Genomic DNA, 23628 nt, shown 5'->3' on the forward strand with positions numbered 1-23628 from the left:
GGGGTGTCATCTCAGAAGACATGTTCTGGTCATATGGTATGGGGAGGGGGGTGTCATCTCAGAAGACATGTTCTGGTCATATGGTATGGGGGGGGGGTCATCTCAGAAGTGGATACATGATAGGAAAAGGGCAGTATGACTTTTGATTAGGGATTCTCCACTTCCATTACTTCTTGATATGACGCTACAGAAGACATCTTTGAAAGTCCAGTAGACTGCATCATATCCAGTACCATGATAGAAAGGTCCTAGTACTCTCCATGTGCCCAACACAGATTCGGCATCAAGACATTCTAAGCACAATACGACTGTGGCTCTTGCCATTCCAGTCAAGTGACCTCCATGTTTGACAAGGGATTGGTGGCATTATGTGCTTCTTCAAGGTATTTTATATGGACTTGTCCCATAGACCCTACCAGTTGCTGCATGCATACAAGTTCATATAAAATCCCTCGGAGAAGCACTTTACGAAACAAGAAAAAAAAATCCCTCACCAAAAGTTGAGGTCACATGACTCAATTTCAAGAGCCACAGTAATCCAATGATTTGAATGTCATGATGCCAGATCTGGATTGGACATATATAGAGTACTAGGACCTTTGTGACCTCTGATCCAGTCTACTGGGCCACCAAAGAAATCATACGTAGGGTATATATCCACCTCTCCCAATATAACCAGAACATGTATATATGCAGATACTGGTAGGGTCTATGGGACAAGTCCACATACAATACATTCCAGAAGCAGGTAACCCATCCCTTACCAAAGGTGGAAGGCATTTGACTTTGACAACACTCAATGTCATGATGCCGGATCAGGGTTGATCACATACAGAGTAATAGGACCTTTCTGACATGGTACTGGATATGATCCAGTCCGCTAGACCATCAAAGATGTCAAATGTCAGTGTCATAACAAGAAGTAATGGAATTGAGGATCCCTTTAAATGCAAACCAAACTAAACGATAGCTGAGCCATCCTTTTCCTACGATGGATCTATTTCGGAGATGCCAACTAAGAAAGCCAACATCCTAACCATCACCCTTAAAGGGGTACTCCGCCCCTAGACATCTTATCCCCTATCCAAAGGATAAGGGATAAGATATCTGATCGCGGGGGTCCCGCCGCTAGGGACCCCCGCGATCTTTTGTTGCGGAATCCCAGACATCCGGTGCACAGAGCAAACTTCGCTCCGTGCCAGGTGACTGGCGATGAGGAGACTTGTGATGTCACGGCCACGTCCCCTCCCATAGATCTGCATTGAGGGGGAGTGGCCATGACGTCACAAGCCTCCGGCACTGCACCCAACAATCTAAACGAACACCAGGTGCAGCAGGGAGATTGCGGGGGTCCCCAGCGGTAGACATCTTATCCCCAATCCTTTAGATAGGGGATAAGATATCTAGGGGCGGAGTACTCCTTTAATATATGTTCTATGGTATAACCGGATGACTAGTCAGAAGAATAGAACATCTTGTGTGATCTGTAAGGATGATCTTATAGCTCCTCAACCTTACGATGGGTAGAAAATAAGATAAATCTACAGAATAAGATGAAATCGAGTTATAGAAACCATCGAGTGTTGTGGATTCTTTTGAAGTATGAAGTCAAGTTAGTTTGCACTCATGGGTAGAACAAAGAAACTAACTACTTATAAAGCAGGGACAACTATAAATAGGCCCAGCGGTACACGCTACAAAAATGTGGCACCGTGACTCGTAACTCCATTAGTTATGGTCACCCCGAGGAAATCGCTCTTCATAACTGAAGTATTTGTCACCACGAGATGATCCCGACTTGTCAACAGCTCGTGGAGAAAACAAGACATCAAGGCGATGATCCCGGCAAATGACCCGGAAATATTATCTCCCAGCTGCTGTCACACATCTCAATAGGGAACAGACGCAAGTCAGGAAATCCATATTTATATCAAGTGGGGGGGAAATCCCACAGAAAAACACCTCACAATGCTGGAGCGGAGCCCATGTGTCCCAGAAGATCAAAGGAAAACAAGGCCGTATACACAGAGTCAATGGGCTGCCAGGAAAAGTGACAGCACACCAATTCACGTCTTCTTTAAAGGGGAACTCTGGTGGAAAACTTTTTTTCATAAATCCACTGATGCCAGAAAGTTAAACAGATTTGTAAATTACTTCTTTTAAAATAATCTTAATCCTTCCAGTACATATTAGCGGCTGTATACTACAGAGGAAATTATTTTCTTTTGGGATTTCTTTTCTGTCACAAACACAGTGCTCTCTGCTGAAACCCATGTCAGAAACTGTCCAGAGCAGGAGAAAATCCCCATAGCAAACATATGCTCCTCTGGACAGTTTCTAAAATGGACAGCGGTGTCAGCAGAGAGCACTGTGGTCGTGACAGAAAAGAAATCCCAAAAGAAAAGAATTTCCTCTGTAGTATACAGCCACTAATAAGTACTGGAAGAATTAAGATTTTTTTTTTAACAGAAGTAATTTAAAAATCTGTTTAACTTTCTGGCTCCAGTTGATTTAAAAAAAAAAAAAAAAAAGTTTTCCACTAGAGTACCCCTTTAAAACAAGCTGTATTCTATATACCCTGCAGTGTACAATAGCATGCACAGGATTTGATTTTGAAAAACAGTGGGAAATTTGTGCAGCATGGCGTGAAGGTATTATAGAACTATGGGAAGGGGGTGTGGTTGTGTCCACTGGGCGGTCTTACTCAGGCCACATGACAACTTCGCTCTGAATGAGCAGAGATTTGCATGAATAAATTACAAGTTATCCTGGAACCTTTCCCATAAGACTATATATCATCTGCTCAGCTCCTTCTGCTCTATAACATGATACCTGCAGATTGTACTGTATTGTATATATATCATCTGCTCAGCTCCTCCTGCTCTATAACATGTTACCTGCAGATTGTACTGTATTGTATATATCATCTGCTCAGCTCCTTCTGCTCTATAACATGATACCTGCAGAATGTACTGTATTGTATATATATCATCTGCTCAGCTCCTCCTGCTCTATAACATGTTACCTGCAGATTGTACTGTATTGTATATATCTCTGCTCAGCTCCTCCTGCTCTATAACATGTTACCTGCAGATTGTACTGTATTGTATATATCATCTGCTCAGCTCCTTCTGCTCTATAACATGATACCTGCAGATTGTATTGTATTGTATATATCATCTGCTCTATAACATGTTACCTGCAGATTGTACTGTATTGTATATATATATCATCTGCTCAGCTCCTCCTGCTCTATAACATGTTACCTGCAGATTGTACTGTATTGTATATATAATCTGCAGGTATCATGTTATAGAGCAGGAGGAGCTGAGCAGATGATAGATACAATACAGTACAATCTGCAGGTATCCTATTAGAGCAGGAGGAGCTGAGCAGATTGTACTGTATTGTATATATCATCTTCTCAGCTCCTCCTGCTCTACAACAGGATACCTGCATATTGTACTGTATTGTATCTGTTATAGAGCAGGAGGAGCTGAGAAGATTATATATACAATACAGTACAATCTGCAGGTATCATGTTATAGAGCAGGAGGAGCTGAGCAGATGTGATATACAATACAATCTGCAGGTATCATGTTATAGAGCAGGAGGAGCTGAGCAGATGATATTTACAATACAGTACAATCTGCAGGTATCATGTTATAGAGCAGAAGGAGCTGGCTGAGCAGATTATATGATACCTGCAGATTGTACTGTATTGTATATATCTCTGCTCAGCTCCTCCTGCTCTATAACATGATGCCGATAGATTAGATGGCATTTCAATGTAACTAATTTCCTTTAGTAGCCATCGGTCCTGATTTTCTTTTTTTTTTTTTGGATAAGTGGTAACTTGGTGAGGACAGTTGGGACACGGTAATGTTACTTTAGGACGTCATCTGCAAATGCAAGAACTCAAATTAAAAAGACTCGAGAAGTGACGTGATCTCCTCCCATCAGCTGAAGACAAACAAGGTAAAGTGGTCCCTATTTATGTAACACGAGTGTCTGCCCCGCGTTCCATTCTGAAATAATGGTGGCTCCAGGGACTGGCTGACACAGAGCAGAGCGCAATCAGTGCCGCAACCGAGGGCATGATTCTGTTACACTTTAATTACAATGTGACAATTACAGCGACATGGGACGAAAAGAAAACACGTCTGTGCGGCCCATAAATCATCATGTCAGAGGCCGTGGGCCCAACAACAGGAAGTGCCACTAATGGTTCACATAAGGGGGAGGGTGCAATTACTTACACAAACAGCTACGTCTCAAGGCTACATAGTTTCTGCGGCTGAACAAGTCAGTGAATATATATTGTACAGGTATTTCATGAGGACGGAACATTACTACTTTAAGGGCAACTCCACCGCCTGCATTTCCCCCTACTTAAGCCAGTACATGTCTGGCCTATCTGGAGTTTGCTAGAGAGTATTTAGATGATCCAGAAGAGGATTGGGAGAATGTCATATGGTCAGATGAAACCAAAGTAGAACTTTTTGGTTAAAACTCAACTCATCGTGTTTAGAGAAGAAAGAATGCTGAGATGTATCCACAAACACCATACCTACTGTGAAGCTTTGGGGTGGAGACATCATGCTTTGGGGCTTTTTTTCAGCAAAGGGACCAGGACGACTGATCCATGTAAATGAAAGAATAAATGGGGCCATGTATCGCGAGGTCCTTCCATCAGCAAGGGCATTGAAGATGAAACGTGGCTGGGTCTTTCAGCATGATAATGATCCCAAACACACCGCCCGGGCAATGAAGGAGTGGCTTAGTAAGAAGCATTTCAAGGTCCTGGAGTGATCTAGCCAGTCTCCAGATCTCAACCCCATAGAAAACCTTTGGAGGGAGTTTTAAGTCCCCAAATCATCACTGCTCTAGAGGAGATCTGCATGGAGGAATGGGCCAAAATACCAGCAAAAGAGTGTGAAAACCTTGTGAAGACTTACAGAAAACGTTTGACCTCCGTCATTGCCAACTAAGGGGATATAACAAAGTATTGAGATGAACTTTTGTTATTGACCAAACACTTATTTTTCCACCATAATTTGCAAATAAATTCTTTAAAAATCAGAGTGATTTTATGGATTTTGTTTTCTCATGTCTCTCATAGTTGAGGTTATAACCTATGAGGAGAATTACAGCCTCTCTCATATTTTCAAGTGGGAGAACTTGCACAATTGGTGGCTGACTAAATACTTATTTGTCCCTCTGTATATAAGTCTGGAAACTACAATATGGAATACATTGCTAGGGGTATGGGGCTACAATCTAATATATACACAGGAGTAGAGATGGGAAGACCTAGGAAAAAATACCTCTGTGACGATCAATTTCTTTGTCGATCTTAATAAGGGAGCAGAATCCTGAGCTTCTAAGACAGTAGGTATAATGGTGGAGTCATTCAGAACAAGCAGAATTTTCCCAATTAACCTCCCTCTCCCTTGCTGTCCATCTCTATCCACTGACCTCTCCGTCAACCTTTTCCCGTCAGTCCCCACCAACCTCTATCAATCTCTTGCTCCGCCTGTCTCTCCCATCGATCTCTCCCTTTCTCTGTCGATGTTTCTCAATCACCTCTCTCTCCATCCACCTCTTTTTCATGTCGATCTTTCTTTATTAATCTTTCTATCAATCTCTCCATCGACCTCTCTCTCTCGACCTTTTTCCATCAACCTTTCCCTATCAACCTCTCTTTATTAACCTCTCTGTTGATCTTTCACCATCAACCTCTCTCCATCGACCTTTCTTGCTCCATCAATCTCTCCCTCTCCACCTGTCTCCCCCATTGACTCCTCTATTTCCATCGACCTCTCCCTTTTTCTGTCGATCTTTCTCCATTAACCTCTTCTTCATTTCGATCATTCTCTATCAACCTCTCTTTATCGATCTTACTCTATCAACTTCTACCTGTCGATCCCTATCAATCTCTTGCTCCATCGAACTCTCCCTCACTCTCTCTCCACCTATCTCCCCATTGAGCGCTCTATTCCCATCAACCTTTTCCTCTATCGATCTCTCTCCGTTGACTTCTCCATTGATTTTTCTGTTGATCTCTCAATAAGGGAGCAGCACTCTGAGCTTCTGAAGCTTCAGAAAGTGGACTGTAGACTCCAACATACTATGCAGCTAAACATAAGCCGGACATGCCTTACTGGATCAAAGCTGCAATGTAAAGCATGGAAACGGGAGAAACAGCAGTGTGCTCTTTTTCAGTTATGGGAGGCGGATTAATTCACCCAAGCTTTGCCCAGTAAACAATGCAGCTAAACTGGAGTCACTGATCAAAGCAGAGAACACTATATATATTTATTAAGAAATATATGACCCACAAGGAAGTGCTTTAAATAAGACCATAACTCGAACTCCAGCATTAGTATAAAATGGCTGCCTTCTTCCACAAACAGCGCCTCCAACTGTCCACAAGATGTGTGTGTTAAAGTGAATGGGGCTGAGCTGCAATACCAGACACAACCTTTAGACGGATGGGGGTGCTGTTTGTACTCTAGGGACATGTTCTCGTTATGAACTACTACTCCTATAGGTCATATCCTAGAAAACTGTAGACATTTAATACACCCTATGCCCCCCCCCCCCCCACCACCACCACTGAAACCCCTATTACTGTGCCAAGCTGGGAGGGTGAAGATTAAAAGGGGCCCCCACAGAAGTCGGGCTATGCTCCACATCTCTCCAATAACAGAGTCAGGTTTATTGAAGGCCTCAGAGCGCGTTACATTCTGTACACTGCCCCGTTTGTCAGAGGGTCTCGCTCTGGCCGCTGTGGCGGTACATGAGGTATGTTATCTGGGGGCTCATGATAAAGAGACCGTTGTCTCCACTTTTTCCTTTCCAGGGGTTAAGAAAACAGTATTTTTTTTATTATTATTATATGGCGTCTTTCAAAGCTGTATTTTCGGCGCTCTGGTCCGCCCTTTCTCCACAGTCAAGAGTGAGATCTGCTGCATGCACTTCCCTATGGGACGTTCAGAGAGTTCAGACCACTTAATTACATACCGCCCCCCCCCCCCAATGTCCGGGCCCAGTCCGGCCTCATTCAGCAACGCTTCACTCATCGACAACTTTCTCCAGTGTCCATAATGTAAACGTTAACTCGACCCCGAAAAATGTATTTCTGCTAAATCACATTCCGGTTTTAGGTGGTGGTGTTGCCTCTCCAGCAAAGTGCTTTCCAACCAGGGTACCTCCAGCTGTTTTAAAACTGCAACTACCAGTATGTTGGCTGTCCGGGAATGCTGGGAATTGCAGTTTTAAAACAGCTGGAGGCACCCTGGTTGGAAAACACTGCTCAAGTGATATTATGGCACTGCTATGGGTGAGAAGTCTTATCCATAACATTTCAGCACAGTATGGCACTATTATTAGTCCATATTTAAATAGGGAGGACACTGTATGGAAATAACATTTTACCACTATATGGCACTGTTTTTAGGGCAATACTAGTGCAGAACTGGCATTAGTCCACTAATACTACTAGAGGGAAGCTGTCTAAGGGCGCTGTATGGTGGTAATACTTCAGCATAGTATGGCAATATTATTAGTCCACTAGTACTACTGGCGGTACGTAGTACACGCGCACTGTATGGCGGTAATATTTCTGCACAGTATGGCAATGTTATTAATCCACCAATACTACTGGAGGTATGTTGTATTAGCGCACTGTATGGCGGTAATATTTCTGCACAGTATGGCAATGTTAGTCTACTACTACTACTGGAGATTATTAGTATATGTGCACTGTATAATGGTAATACTTCAGCACAATATAATTCTGTTATTAGTCCACTACTTACACTGGAGGTAAGTTGTATATGTGCACTGTATAGCAGTAATATTTCAGCACAGTATGGCAATGTTAATACTCCACTATGGCCCCCGATATGGCCCTGTTATTAATCCACTACAACTACACTACTCAAAAAAATAAAGAGAACACTAAGATAACACATCCTAGATCTGAATGAATGAACTAATTAATTCTCAATTATCAATCCATGGAGGTCTGGATATGGAGTCACACTCAAAATCACAGTGGAAAACCGCACTACAGGCTGATCCAACTTTATGTAATGTCCTTAAAACAAGTCCCAATGAGGCTCAGTAGTGTGTGTGGCCTCCACGTGCCTGTATGACCTCCCTACAATGCCTGTGCATGCTCCTGATGAGGTGGAGGATGGTCTCCTGAGGGATGTCCTCCCAGTCCTGGACTAAAGCATCCGCCAACTCCTGGACATCCTCCTGTGGTGGATGGAGCGAGACGTCCCAGATGTGCTCAACCGGATTCAGGTCTGGGGAACGGGCGGGCCAGTCCATAGCATCAATGCCTTCCTCTTGTAGGAACTGCTGACACTTCAGCCACATAAGGTCTAGCATTGTCTTGTATTAGGAGGAACCCAGGGCCAACCACACCAGCATATGGTCTCACAAGGGGTCTAAGGGTCTCATCTCGGTACCTAATGGCAGTCAGGCTACCTCTGGCAAGCACATGGAGGGCTGTGCGCCCCCCCCCCCCCCCCCAAAGAAATGCCACCCTACACAATTACTGACCCACCGCCAAACCGGTTATGCTGGAGGATGTTGCAGGCAGCAGAACATTTTCCACGGCGTCTCCAGACTCTGTCACGTCTGTCACATGTGCTCAGTGTGAACCTGCTTTCATTTGTCAAGAGCACAGGGTGCCAGTGGTGAATTTGCCAATCTTGGTTTTCTCTGGCAAATGCCAAACGTCCTGCACGGTGTTGGGCTGTAAGAACAACCCCCACCTGTGGACGTCGGGCCCTCATACCACCCTCATGGAGTCTGTTTCTGACCGTTTGAGTGGACACATGCACATTTGTGACCTGCTGGAGGTCATTTTGCAGGGCTCTAGGCGGAGGTAGCGGTCCTGCTGCTGGGTTGTTGCCCTCTTACGGCCTCCTCCATGTCTCCTGATGTACTGGCCTGTCTCCTGGTAGCGCCTCCATGCTCTGGACACTACGCTGACAGACACAGCAAACCTTCTTGCCACAGCTCGCATTGATGTGCCATCCTGGATGAGCTGCACTACCTGAGCCACTTGTGTGGGTTGTAGACTCCGTCTCATGCTACCACTAGAATGAAAGCACCACCAGCATTCAAAAGTGACCAAAACATCAGCCAGGAAGCATAGGAACTGAGAAGTGGTCTGTGGTCATTACCTGCAGAACCACTCCTTTACTGGGGGTGTCTTGCTAATTGCCTATAATTTCCACCTGTTGTCTGTTCCATGTGAAATTGATTGTCAATCAGTGTTCTTCCTGAGTGGACAGTGGGATTTCACACAAGTGTCAGTGACTTGGAGTTACATTGTGTTGTTTAAGTGTTCACTTTATTTTTTTTGAGCAGTCTACTATAGATACTTATGAGCACAATCCTAGTATTAATCTCATATTTTGGCACACTCCTGTTCCTCTCCTCCCGTGGTCGGTCTAGTGGACCCCATACAATGTTTTGCTGGGGCCTCTACAGACTTTCATCTTGCCGCGGTACCCTATGTAACCCAATCCATTTGGACAAGCGATACCTACAGGAGCTTCTCAGTGGGAGAAACTTTCTTCTTTCTCATGTGATTCCTAATCTTCAAACCATCCATAAAGTCTTCTGAGGGGTCACAAATCTCTTCTCAACAAGCAGAACCCCCTCCCCGACATGACCCAGAGCAGAGCTCGCTGCCAAACCTGGAGACTGAGGACCTGGGAATGGATTACAGACCGGGCCCTAGAGCCCACCGTGCAGGACTGATCCCATTCACCGCAGGGCGCCGCACAGAGACAAATGACACAAGGGCCGCACGAGATACAGTGTGAAAACATTACGTCTTGTTCTCCAGTCCGGAGCCAAGTCAGAGTCCGAAATCTGAGATGTCTGAGGAGGACAGGCACCCCCCCCCCCCCCCCCCCCCCAAGAGGATGGAGGAGATGAGACTGTCATGGCTTCTGTCAATCATATTTAATTTTCAACACAAGGAGCGGAAAAAATGCGAAATTATTAATCCGTGCGACAAAGTCACTCACTGGACTTGTGCTCTGTAACACAAAGAAGCGCCCAGGGGAAACGCTTTCATGTGGTCGGGCAACGGAAACACAAGATTCGTCTAGAGGGGAACACGAGACGGTGTGATGTTACACCACTACTAAGACCGCGATCAACGCATGTGATGATGTCATCAGGGCTCAAAATGCTCGAGGCTGATACAGTGATGTAAGAACACTCACCATGTGCTAAGTCAGTCTGCCCCCCCCCATCTAGAGTAAGACCACTAACATTGCTACAAAAGCTTGCAATCAGCACCCAGCGGTGGCTAGAGGTGACCCTACAAGTGGCCTATGGGGGGAGGCGCCCATGCAATGAACTATATATAAAATGACATTTTGATAAATGAGGAAGAGGAAGTGTATAAATAGCAACTGATGGCAGCGGCCTCAACAAGCGAGAAACAGTGCAAAACAACAACATGGTAGTGACCTTCTGTGGTCATTGTGGATTGGTGTCCCTGATGACAGTGGTTATGTAGTTTGGAGCCCCTGCTGACAGTGGCCATGTGGAATGGTGTCCCTGCTGATAGTGATCATGGTGGATTGGTGCCCCTGATGACTGTGTTCATGGTGGATTTGTGTCCCTGATGAAAGTGGTCAAGGTGGATTGGTGTCCCTGCTGACAGTGGTCATGGTGGATTGAAGCTCTTGCTGATAGTTGTCATGGTGGATTGGTGCCCCTGCTGACAGTAGTCATGATGGATTGGTGCCACTGCTGACAGTGGTCATAGTGGATTGGTGCCCATGCTGACAGTGGTCATGTAGATTGGAGCCCTTGCTGACAGTGGTCATGGCTGCAGGCTAAACCACCTGATCTCCAGACTGCTACACTGTAACAAATTAGTGCTGCTGATGTATTTACTACACAGAGGATTAAATACAACTTTAACAAAACCTCATATGTGGGAAGTATTCTGTATTTACAGCTTCTGTGTTCAAATGAGATCTTGAAACATTAAAAGTTGAGTCTTATAAGTCCATAAACCCATGAAGTCTATAGGGGTCCTCTAAAAGGGATCAAAGATGCGTGACTGTATAATGAGATGGAGTACCCCTTTAAAAGGCTGTAAATGTCACACCTTTGTGCGTCAGCGCAGATAACCACAGATTGTCGCATGGCTGACATCGACCTGACCCATATCCTTCCTGTATCACCTAACCACACACCCGGAACATGAATGTTGGGTTTCATCACCACCCGACCCTCACACACTACAGGATAGTAATCCATCTATTAACAAGTCTATTAATCCGGCAGAAACTGTAAGACTAAGCATTGATGAGCAATTATGAGATCCTCAGGGGCGGGGCTTTTCCTGTCTGATAATCCAGGCTCAGGTGATCTGGAGAGTTCTGTATACAGTCCACATAATGTGTAACCTAATTGTCAATAGATGGATACAAGTCTCCCAAGAACTCAAACTGGAAAATTAAGCAAAGATGAGCAATTATGAGATCCTCAGGGGCGGGGCTTTTTCTGGCTTATAATCCAGGGTCCAGACTTTGGCAGTCCTGCATTCTGGGAGTTGTATTATTGCTGGAGGCACCCTGGTTGGTAATCACTCAAAGAATCACTGGAGCTACTCTCGGAGGGTCCAATGGCACCTACCTATTGCTTGTGATTTTTTTGCAGAGGCCAATAGCATGGTAGATGTCTTCAGTGCTCTGTAAAGGGCACAATTTGGAAACCTAAACTCACAAATTGGCCTTTATTTACTAAGAGTGTTGTGTAGGTTTCTTTGTGGATTTTAATTCCCTACAATTTTCCACAGTATTTACCAAGGTTTCCCTACATTTTCCACTTTCCCTACACTTTGGTTTTTTTTTTTACACATGCTCTGATCTGTCGGGTTTTCCTCAGCTCAAATCCACCACATTTTCTGTGGAAACCTTAGTAAATATGTTGGGTTTTTGTGAAAATGTCGGGAACACGTCCCTTTTCGGAGAACATGCTCCCTCTTCCCGACGGCCACGCCCTTTTTTCGGGTTTTCTTAGCAAAATGGAGATTTATTCGGGTTTTTTCAATTCTGGTGCAAATTCTGGCGCAGACAGAATTTCTAGCGCGCAACAAGTCGAGTTTGCAAAGTAAATGAGGGCCATTGTAACAAAACTATCAGAACAAAGAAGAAATTTGTGTTTCTGATGTACTGAACTCACAGAGGATTGTCCTGACGGGATACAGCTGTAACAAACCCTCAGCTGTGAGAAGCTTTCGATCTGTTCAGCGTCTGGCTGTAGAACAATGTTTCCATTTACTGAAAGGAAGCAGAGATCTGAAATTATGAACTAAAAATACAAAAACGTACAAATCAAAAGTTGTGGAACTTCTTGAGATGATTAATAAGTTAATAGTATCGCCGATTTCTCGCTTTGTGATTTCGGCCGGACGGGTTCTGTTTTTGGGTTGTTATTTTTAAGTCATGCCATCTTGCAAGAAATAAAAATTTCAACTCTTAAGAAACAGCACTGAGTCACTGGCAAATCAGCAAAAAACACGATTGTGTAAGGAGAGATTTTTGGGTGGAGAGAAAATATGTTTCTGCTTTCGTCAGCAGATATGTTGCAGTTGTTAGTATCATTCTAGTAAGGATATGGAGAACTCCTCAGGGGCGGAGCTATGACAACTATTCCTGAAAAAGAACTGAGTCAAAACAGACAGATGAAACATTAAAAACCACATATGTTGGCTCTTGTAACCCAAAGGAAAACTGGACTGAATTCGTTTTCTGGTTTAGATAATTTCTTTCAATATCTGAGTAAGGCCCGCCTCCGCGGAGCAGCAGGTATTACCTAATAGCAACCACTTATGTACTTAGCCTATTAAAATCAAGGCACAACAGCAGGTTTTCATGGATTCAGGTGGTCTTCTGGAGAAGGGGGCCCCTCACTAGACACTGGCCAGATAAAGTGGACCCCTCTGTATTACCTCCAGGGGATATTTAACTCTTTTTTTTTTCCTTTGTAGAAGGAGATACGATAAACTCATGACTCTTCTGTGAACAGATGGAAGAGTCGGTTTAACACAGGAAATGGCAGTGAAGATACGAGATACTCATCTATGCTTGGTGCAACAGGATTTAAAGCACAATGCTAACCACAGGGCAGAGTATTTCAGGAGAAGAGTATGCAGAGGAAGTAGCTAAAAAATTATGATCTGGTGGGGGTCAAAGTGGAGAGGAGTGTGCTGATCTTGTAGGATATAACTAAGAGTTACATAGTAGAAGAAGCAGGACCGCTCCAGTAGCACAGAGTATTAAAGGTGAAGAGGGGGCTGATCTTTTGGGGTTGTCTAGCAGAATAAGCAGGGCCTTTAGCAATGCAGAGTGTTAAAGGAGGAGGGTTGGGAGTTACATAACGGAGGCTGAAGAGCCCTGCAGCTGTACTGTGTTATATCACTCATATGAAGCAGTGCCCACCACGTGCATCATCCCAGCAGGACTAGATGAGCCGTCCTCTCACTATACTCACTTCCACTACCCAGATCCTCTTTGATTCACAAGAAATATAGTTCAAATGGTGCACTTATTCAAGCATGCCAGAGGGCATTATTCATGGAGACACCATGGCCTGTACCCGTCATGGGAGAATCCCCGCTCACGTTATCACAGTTCTTAAAAGGGGTACTCTGCCCCTAGACATCTTATCCCCTATCAAAAGGATAGGGGATAAGACGTCTGTTCATGGGGGTCTTGCTGCTGTGGACCCCTGCGATCTAAGCTGCACCATACCAGACATCCGGTGCACGGAGCGAACTTCGCTCCGTGCCGGATGACTGGCGATGCAGGACGGAGGCTCCTGACGTCACGGCCATACCCCCTCAATGCCAGTCTATGGGAGGGGGCGTGACGCCCCCTCCCATAGACTTGCATTGAGGAGGCATGAAGGTGAAGTCACGAGCGGGGCGCGGCCGTGACGTCACAAGCCTCCAGCGCTGCACCTGATGCTCTAAACGAACGCCGGGTGCATCAGGGAGACCGTGGCGGTCCCACCACTGGGGACCCTCGCGATCTCCCTGCTGCACCCGGCGTCCCATATCCTTTGAATAGGTGATAAGATGTCTAGGGGCGGAGTACCCTTTTAAGGTTGGAAAAAGACCAGAGTTAATCAAATTCAACCTCAAACCTTATTTTGTCCCTACTGTTTTGATCCAAAAGAAGGCAAAAAACCCTTATGAGGCTGCCCCGTGACAGAGGAAAAATTCCTTCCCGACTCAGAATAAATCCCTGGATCGATATTCTGTCCCTATAAATCTATTATCCATAACCTGTAATGTTATTACTCTCCAGAAACACATCCAGGCCTCTTTTGAATTTTTTTTTTTTACTGGGGTGTGGAAATTAAAAAAAAAAAAAAAAAAAAAACTACTTGTCCAAGGGACTAAAGCGGAACACAATCTACTTGTCCCTCAAGAAAATCCACTTGTCCTGGTAGATAAAATAATTTCCACCAAAATAGTCTGATCCCCCCCCACTAGACCACCAGGGATGGATATAAGATCCCTTTAGACACTGCTGTCAACTTAGACTGTGGTGATCTAATGGTTTAATAGCGGCCACGGTGATCGCAGCATGTCAGGCTATTAGCGGCGGGAGAGCTGTAGATAGCCCCCCCATCTGACCCCTATAACTCCAATCTCTCCATATACAGGGATGTATGAGGGTAATCATATGTGCCGTGATCTGTAGTTTTTATCGGAACGATTAATTATTAGAACTTTTATTAGGAAAGGGGCTTATTCACATATATACGCACTTAAAATATTTTAATCACTATTTTTCAGTCTTCATATGGACTTATACACAGAGTCTTGATTGGAAAACACTGAGCGCCGCTGTGTTACTGGGGGGGGTTCTGCTTCACCAGTTTGTGTGCTGCATTTTATTTACTTTAATTTATGCGTCATTATGTTGCATTTAGTTAGTAGATAACTACAACTCCCAGCATGCCCTGATACAGCCTATGGTTCTGTGGGTGTTGCACTGTATAGTACAGTCAAGGTTATTGTGTAACATGCTGGGAGTTGTATTTTTTATTTTGTTTCAGCTGCAGAGCCATAGTCTGTGTCAAGGAATACTGGGAATTGCAGTTAGTAACTACAACACCCAGCATGCCCTGATGCAGCCTATAGCTCTGCAGCTGACCCGAACCAAAACTACAACTCCCAGCAGGTTACACTTTATAGTTCTACAGTTTAGGTTATGGTGCAACATGCTGGGAGTTGTAGTTTTGGTTCGGGCGTGTTTGCGTGCATCCGTGGGGCTCTTGGTCGGTGGGCGAGTATGAAGGGGGTGGGATTCTGGGGGTGCAATTTAGTGCGGGTGACCAGAAGCCACTAATAATAAATAAAAAAAATTAGATGGCACAACTGGCCGCAGCATACACATATACATATACATACACCGGCCACTGCCCCCTATATCATACATCATACATAGACACATCATACATACACCCGCCGCTACCCCCCCCCCCCCACATCATACATTACATACACACATCATATATACACACACCTCACACATCATACATACACCTGCTGCCGCCTCCCGACATCATACATTACATACACACATCACACAGACACATCATCTATACACATACACCGGGCTGCTGCCCCCTATATCATACATAACATATATACATCATACATAGACACATCACACATACACCCGCCGCTGCCCCCCCATCAATCATATATACACACACATCACACATACACTCACACCATACATATGCTGCTGCTGCCCCCTATATCATGCATTACATCACACAGACAAATCATACAGACAACATCATATATACACATGACACATACACCATACATATGCACACATCATACATACACCAGCCACTGATACACCCCCCTAATCATACATTACATACATATACATACATACATGCCGGTGTGAGGTGAAATCCCCAGCCCGTGCAGTATGTCTCCTCACACACGTCCTCTCCCCTCTCCCTGCTCTGTATTTTCCCCCGTGAAGACTTGAAACCTCCCCCTGATGAATTAGGTCCTGTGTAGACAGAGCAGGGGAGGGGAGGAGCTGTGTATGTCCTCATTCTCCCCCTGTCTTCTTGTATTATTCAGAGCTGCGCTCTCCATACTCCGGGAGGGGGATGAGGGGGCGTGGCTTAATCATCTCCTGCAGACCGTCTCGCTCCTCCCCGCTCTAGCTTCTGCAAACTTCGGAGAGTGGAGGGGAGGAGCGGTGAGGCGAGATCCCCTCACACCGGCTGGGGCGGTTTTGAGAAGCGGCCCCTGGCTACTGAAATCAGCTGGGGGCCGCCAGCGTCCCCTCCATACACTCTGAGCGCCGGTGTGAGTTGCAGACTTGCATCGGCTCCTGCACCTCACACCGGCATTAAAGAAAAATAAGGGGAAAGTCGGTCTGTCCCTGCTAGCCCGATACAGGGCAAAATCTATGAAAAATTCACCTGCCCGGCGCCCAAAACTACTTGTCCCGGGCGTCGGGCGATAGGATTTCCACATCCCTGATTTTTATTATGTTCACTATGACCACTTCCTCCGGGAAAGAGTTCCATAGTCTCACTGTTCTTACAGTAAACCCCATCCCTGCATGCACTTTTTGCCGGACACAGGTGCCCAGTCTCTGCCTCACTGCAGGGCACTCTTTATCGGATACTGTGAGAGGGTGGTCAAGAGTGAACGTCATTGCTTTTGTAACCTTAGATTTTACAGCTTTGCCAAATATTTTACCAACAAATCTGCCACATAGAAACCAGCATCATCACAAGTTAAGAAAAGCACCACCGCTCTCCAACAATACCGGGAGGACCGCCACTCTCCAACAATGACAGAATGACCGCCGCTCTACAACAATTATGGAAGGACAGCCGCTCTCCAACAATGACAGAAGGACCGCCGCTCTCCTACAATGACGGAAGGACCGCCGCTCTCCTACAATGACAGAAGGACCACCACTCTCCTACAATACCGGAAGGACCGCCGCTCTCCTACAATGACGGAAGGACCGCCGCTCTCCTACAATGACAGAAGGACCGCCGCTCTCCTACAATGACAGAAGGACTGCCGCTCTCCTACAATGACAGAAGGACCGCCGCTCTCCTACAATGACAGAAGGACCGCCGCTCTCCTACAATGACAGAAGGAACGCCGCTCTCCTACAATGACAGAAGGACTGCCGCTCTCCTACAATGACAGAAGGACCGCCGCTCTCCTACAATGACAGAAGGACCACCACTCTCCTACAATACCGGAAGGACCGCCGCTCTCCAACAATGACGGAATGATCGCCGCTCTCCAACAATGATGGAAGGACAGCCGCTCTCCAACAATGACGGAAGGAACGCCGCTCTCCAACAATGATGGAAGGAACGCCGCTCTCTTACAATGACAGAAGGACCCCCACTCTCCTACAATGACAGAAGGACCCCCACTCTCCTACAATGACAGAAGGACCACCACTCTCCTACAATACCGGAAGGACCACCGCTCTCCTACAATGACGGAAGGACAGCCGCTCTCCAACTATGACGGAAGGACAGCCGCTCTCCAACAACGACGGAAGGACAGCCGCTCTCCAACAATGGCGGAAGGACTGCGCTCTCCTACAATGACGGAAGGACTGCCACTCTCCTACAATTACGGAAGGACCGCCGCTCTCCTACAATGATGGAAGGTCCCCCTCTCTCCTACAATGACGGAAGGTCCCCCTCTCTCCTACAATGACGGAAGGACCACGGCTCTCCTACAAGGACTGCTGATCTACTACAATTTTGGAAGGACCAAAGCTCTCCTGCAATGAAAGAAGGACCCCTGCTCTCCTACAATGACGGAAGGACCGCCGCTCTCCTACAATCACAGAAGGACCAACGATTTTCTACATTTACGAAAAGACCTCTGCTCCCCTACATTTATAAAAGACCACCACTCTTCTACAGTGACAGAATGACCACTGCGCCTCCACACTCCTACATTGAGAAAAAAAGGACCACTGCTCTCCTACAGCAACGGACAGACCTTCGTTCTCCTTTGACAACAGATGCATCATTGCTCTCCTACAGTCACCGATGCTGATGCTGGGGGAACATGAGGTGAAGCATCTGAAGGGTTAAAGCAGCAGCAGCCCCCAAGCCCATTGTCTTGAGTGCAGGAAGTTTTCCTTGTGATAATCAGAGATATAACGCACCCCCCTCACATCCTGTTGATCCTCGGCTTTCACTTTCACAAAGCTGGACCATGCAGCAAACCTCAGCGGGTCAGCACACACCTGCACCTGGTTCAGGAGGCCTGGCACAGCGCCGGCACCAACAACAGGATACGCAGCCACTCCAGAATCCTCTCCGCCAACCCAGCGATGACTGCACAGTGACACACCACACACCGCTCCAAAACACTCAGCAGACAGTATCACACATGATAGGCTTAGAAACACCAGCTCAGTAGACAGCATTACAAATAAGTGGCATGTACAGAGCTGGAGGGGTTAATGCCACACACGTCTGTCATACATCGCCCTGCGGAGAACAAGCCATGTTCTGTTTGAAGATTAGTCTTCATATTTCTGGTTCTTCTGAAGGAAATGGTTGAATGTATTTATAGAATTGTGAGTAATTTCTGCTCCACCACTAATCTAAACTCTGCTCCACCTTCCTACTCCCTCCTGTCACACTGCCCGCGTACGGGTAAAGGATCGCCAGCTTTTCCTCAGCCCATCCCCACATTGTACATAAGAATATACCACAGGTCACCAATGTACAGAACAGTGGAATGGAGATTGATGTTCGGAAGAGCACTAATTCTTTGGCGCACCTCTTGGTATAGTTGTTGGGGCATGTCTTGGTGCAGTCTTTGGTAGACCTCTTGGTATAGACGTTGGGGGACCTCTCGGTATTGTCTATGGTAGAGCTCTTGGTATAAATGTTGGGGCAACTCATGGCATAGTCTTTGGCGCTCCTCTTGATGTAGTCTTTTGTAGACCTCTTGGTATAGTCTTTGGGGCATGTCTTGGTATAGTTGTTGGGGCACCTCTTGATATGGTCTTTGGCAGACCTCTTGGTATGGTCTTTGGTGCACCTCTTGGTATAGTCTTTGGCGCACATCTTCGTATAGTTGTTGGGGTGCCATATGGTATAGTCTTTAGTGCACCTCATTGCATATTTTTTGGCGTCTCTCTCGACATACTCTTTGATGCCCTTCTTGTAGTCTTTCACATACCTTTTCCCTTATTGTTGGTCTTGACATTCCTCCCAGCGTACTCTCTGGTGTCAATTCCATAGTTGTCTCTCCGGTTTCTTTTCTTGGACACCTTGGTACACTTCAACATGTCATCTTTGGTGTCCTTCTTGGCATAGTCTCTGGTATTCCTCTCTGATTGGTCTCTGGTGTCCCTCATGTCATTTCTTTTTTTGGGCACATTGTGACACTTAAGCATGTCATCTTTGGGGTCCTCTAAGTGTCTCGTCTATTCTTGATGCAGTCTCTAGTATCGCACTTGGTTGATTTCTTTTCTTGGACACATTTCACCATGTCATCTTTGTGTCCTCAGCATAGTCTTTGGTGTTTCTCAGATAAGTCTCTCGTGTGGTCTATGGTCCTCCTCTGGCATATTCCTTTTCTTTGACACCTTGGTACACTCTGACATGTCATCCCTGGTGTCCTCTCCGTGTATATCTTGGTGTCCCTGATAAGGTGCTATAAGTTTTTGTTTATCTGACCCTTGCTGTGACCTTTTATGAGCACCTTGGGGTCTGGTATGTTTAGTTCTAATATTTAATGGCCCCATAAATCCCCTTGAGCAGGATTTAAACAGGCAAGGACACACTACACACAGCACTGTCTGGTCAGCGGCACAGTCACTGACCACAAGGTTAGACCTCAGTCCCAACTAAGCATCAGTAGAATGTGAAGAAACGTGCTCAGGAGGTCACTCGTACAACACAATCTCCTACTCAGGACTTCCTATAATGGTGCCACTACTGCACGGATGAAGCTTCAGAAAGGGAACCATCACAACTCTGGCATACCATGAGGAGAGACACGATTATGGCAAGGTGGACATAAGGAGATCCAATCCAACGCTGGTGTATAGCAACCTTATTCAGTATACAAGTGCCCCATTCCTCTACTAATGGTGCCTTGTCCCACCACTGATGGTGCCCCATCCCCCTCCACTGATGGTGCTTCATCCCTATACTGATGGTCCCTCCACTTGTGGTGCCTCATTTCTCCACTGATGAGGCTTCGTCCCTCTAATGATGGTGCCCTTTCCCTCCACTGATGGTGCTACATCCCCCCAACTCATAGTGCCTCATCTCTCCATAGATGGTGCTGCATCCCTCTACTGATGGTGCCTAATCTCTCTAATGAATGTATCTTGTCCCTCCACTGATTGTGCTTCATCCCACTACTGATGGTCCCTCCACTGATGGTGCCTCATTTCTCCACTGATGAGGCATCAACCCTCTAATGATGGTGCCTCATTCCTCTACTAATGGTGCTACATCCCCCCCTACTGATAGTGCCTCATCTCTCCATAGATGGTGCTGCATCCCTCTACTGATGGTGCCTTATCTCTCTAATGATTGTATCTCGTCCCTCCACTGGTAGTGCCCCATGCCTCATACTTCCAGTACATGACACTGTTCTGTAATATTCAGATCTGCGCTCATGTCCACATTTCCTTCTTTATGTAACATTTCATTTCCTCATTCATTAGGATTTTAAAAGAGCAACATCTCATAAACCAACATTAGTAGCGGATCCGGCAGTGTTCATGTGGCCCCGGAGTCCTCCCTTAACAACAGCCCTATTGTGTTATAGATTATACGAGGCCGAGGAGTCAAATTAGCAAAAACCTTCTTGGCTCCTTCTGTAGATAAGGGATTGCGGTCCTTCTTGTGATGGTGTCAGACCTCAGTGAGGTCCTAGAATTATATTCATGATGGATCCGTACGAGGAGCTGAAGGGAAGTTGGATACCATCCCCGGGCGGACATCATATCCTGGTCGCAACATCTACAGAATGTGAAAGAATTGTAGAAGAACCAGGGACAATCTCCGAGACTTTATAGCAGTGGGCTCCAACTGTGGCCCTCCAGATGTTGCAAAACTTCAACTCCCAGCATACAACACCAGAGCTAAGATGTTAGCCAGTAGTACACGCACTGATAATTCCTCCCTTACTTCTCTGGCCAATCACAACGCCTCACATCTTAGGCTAACAATTTATACCAGTGTTTCACAAAGCAGTGTTCCTCCAGCTATTGCAAAACTACAACTCCCAGCATGCCCGGACAGCCGTTGGCTGTCCGGGCATGCTGGGAGTTGAAGTTTTGCAACATTTGGAGGGCCACAGTTTGAGACCACTGCTGTATAGGGAAGAATCTGACAATTATGGAAGGAAACTTGGCCCCGGCGACATCTGTATAATGAGAACTCCGAGCAATGCTGGGAAATGTCACATCAGCTCCGCTCATAAAAAGAGCCCCAGAGAGTGTATCACACAAGAGAGGCTTAGATACAGCAACAAGGACTGTACCCCAAGTGTCATCATCCTGTACCCCGAGTGATCATCCTGTACCCCCAGTGTCATCATCCTGTACCCCCAGTGTCATCATCCTGTACCCCGAGTGTCATCATCCTGTACCCCGAGTGTCATCATCCTGTACCCCGAGTGTCATCATCCTGTACCCCGAGTGTCATCATCCTGTACCCCGAGTGTCATCATCCTGTACCCCGAGTGTCATCATCCTGTACCCCGAGTGTCATCATCCTGTACCCCGATTAACATCATCCTGTACCCCGATTAACATCATCCTGTACCCCGAGTGTCATCATCCTGTACCCCGAGTGTCATCATCCTGTACCCCGAGTGTCATCATCCTGTACCCCGAGTGTCATCATCCTGTACCCCGAGTGTCATCATCCTGTACCCCGATTAACATCATCCTGTACCCCGATTAACATCATCCTGTACCCCAAGTGTCATTATCCTGCGGAATCTGTAGGCGCTATATAAATAAATTATTATTATTATTACCCTCAGCCCAATCCCTGACCCCCGCAGTGCATATTTCGGGACTCCTGGTTGGGGGACTTTCCATTATCACGTAAGCTGATTAACAAACCACAGTCACTCCGGCTCTTCCTCTTTCAGACAAAACAGCTGCAAATATACTTCCCATTACCCAAAAAAAGACCATTATGGGGCAACTCTATAAAGGAAGGACGGATTTCTACATTTTTTTCTTTTTATTAGTCACGCATATTAAGGAGGGGGGGATGTGCTCCGAGGACTTGACCTTCTCTTCTGTCTTAGGGGAGTTCTCAGTATTGCTCATCCTGAGCTTCCTGATTCATGAATAAAACAGGAGAAACACAGTAACCACTGACAGGCCAAATCTCAGAAAAGTCTATATAACAACGCAATTTATATGGTGTACAGAGTCTATACTATTAGTTATATCAGTGTTTCCCAACCAGTGTGCCTGCAGCTGTTGCAAAACTACAACTCCCAGCATGCCCGGACAGCCGTTGGCTGTCCAGACATGCTGAGAGTTGAAGTTTTGCAACAGCTGGAGGCACAACGCTGGAATAGTAAACAGCAGACCCTCAGACTAAAAGCCACTCAATGAGAATGTCACCGCCGCTGATCAGGGTCATACAACCTCAGGCGTAACAGGCGACCTTTGACCCTGACAAGTCAAGTGGCCTCATCCAAGACGTCTTCACAGAGACCACCCAACGTCTTCTCATAAACACACGCAAATCACTCGCCATCCTATATAATGACCCATTGCGTCCTACAGCGGAAGCAGTGTTCAGCACTGTATGGCGGTATTATAACACTATATGGCACTATTTTGTATGTAAGTATTATATAAGCACTGTATAGTATTATAGGGCTATATGGCACTATAATTTAAATCAGTATTATATAGGCACTGTATGGTAGTATTAAAGCACTGTATGGTGGTATTAAGGCACTATAAGGCATTATTCTGTATATTAGTACTAATATGTCGTCATACATTGCCTATAACACTAATAGTTATCAGTATTATATATGCACTATATGGTGGTATTCTAGCACTATATGGAACTATATAGCACTATATGGAACTATATAGCACTATATGGCACTATTTACACCAGTATTATATAGATACTCTTTGGTGATATAGCACTAATATTAGTATCAGCATTATGTAGACACTGTGTGGATGTATTATAGCACTATTATTTACAATAGTCTTATACAGACACTGTATGGTGCTATTGTAGCACTATATGGCACTATTCTATATGTTAGTATCATAGATTCTGTATGGTGGTATTATAGCACTATTATTTACATAAGTATTATATATGCAGTGTATGGCGTATTATAGCACTATATGACACTTTTCTGTACATTAGTATTATAGGCACTGTATGGTGGCATTCTAGCACTATATGGCACTATTAACATCGGTATTGTATAGGTACTCTGATGGTGTAGCACTATATATATATCAGCATTATGTAGGCACTGTATAGTGGTATAGCACTATATGA

At 45.6% G+C, this 23628-nt stretch overlaps 1 protein-coding gene across 14 annotated transcripts in view; it reads right to left on the reverse strand.

The window, feature by feature from the left end:
- Positions 1 to 23628, reverse strand: part of B3GNTL1 (UDP-GlcNAc:betaGal beta-1,3-N-acetylglucosaminyltransferase like 1) — a 261364-nt gene that overhangs the window by 138851 nt on the left and 98885 nt on the right. Inside the window, exon 1 of one of the 14 annotated variants that reach the window (XM_056549536.1) lies at positions 18342 to 18424. The exons of the other annotated variants lie outside the window; for them this stretch is intronic. The gene's annotated coding sequence lies outside the window, so the exon portion shown is untranslated. Of the gene's footprint in view, positions 1 to 18341; positions 18425 to 23628 lie in introns of those variants that run through there. 14 annotated transcript variants of the gene reach the window in all.

This window comes from Hyla sarda, chromosome 13 (assembly GCF_029499605.1).
Source record: "Hyla sarda isolate aHylSar1 chromosome 13, aHylSar1.hap1, whole genome shotgun sequence".
NCBI classification, from domain to species: Eukaryota; Metazoa; Chordata; class Amphibia; order Anura; family Hylidae; genus Hyla; species Hyla sarda.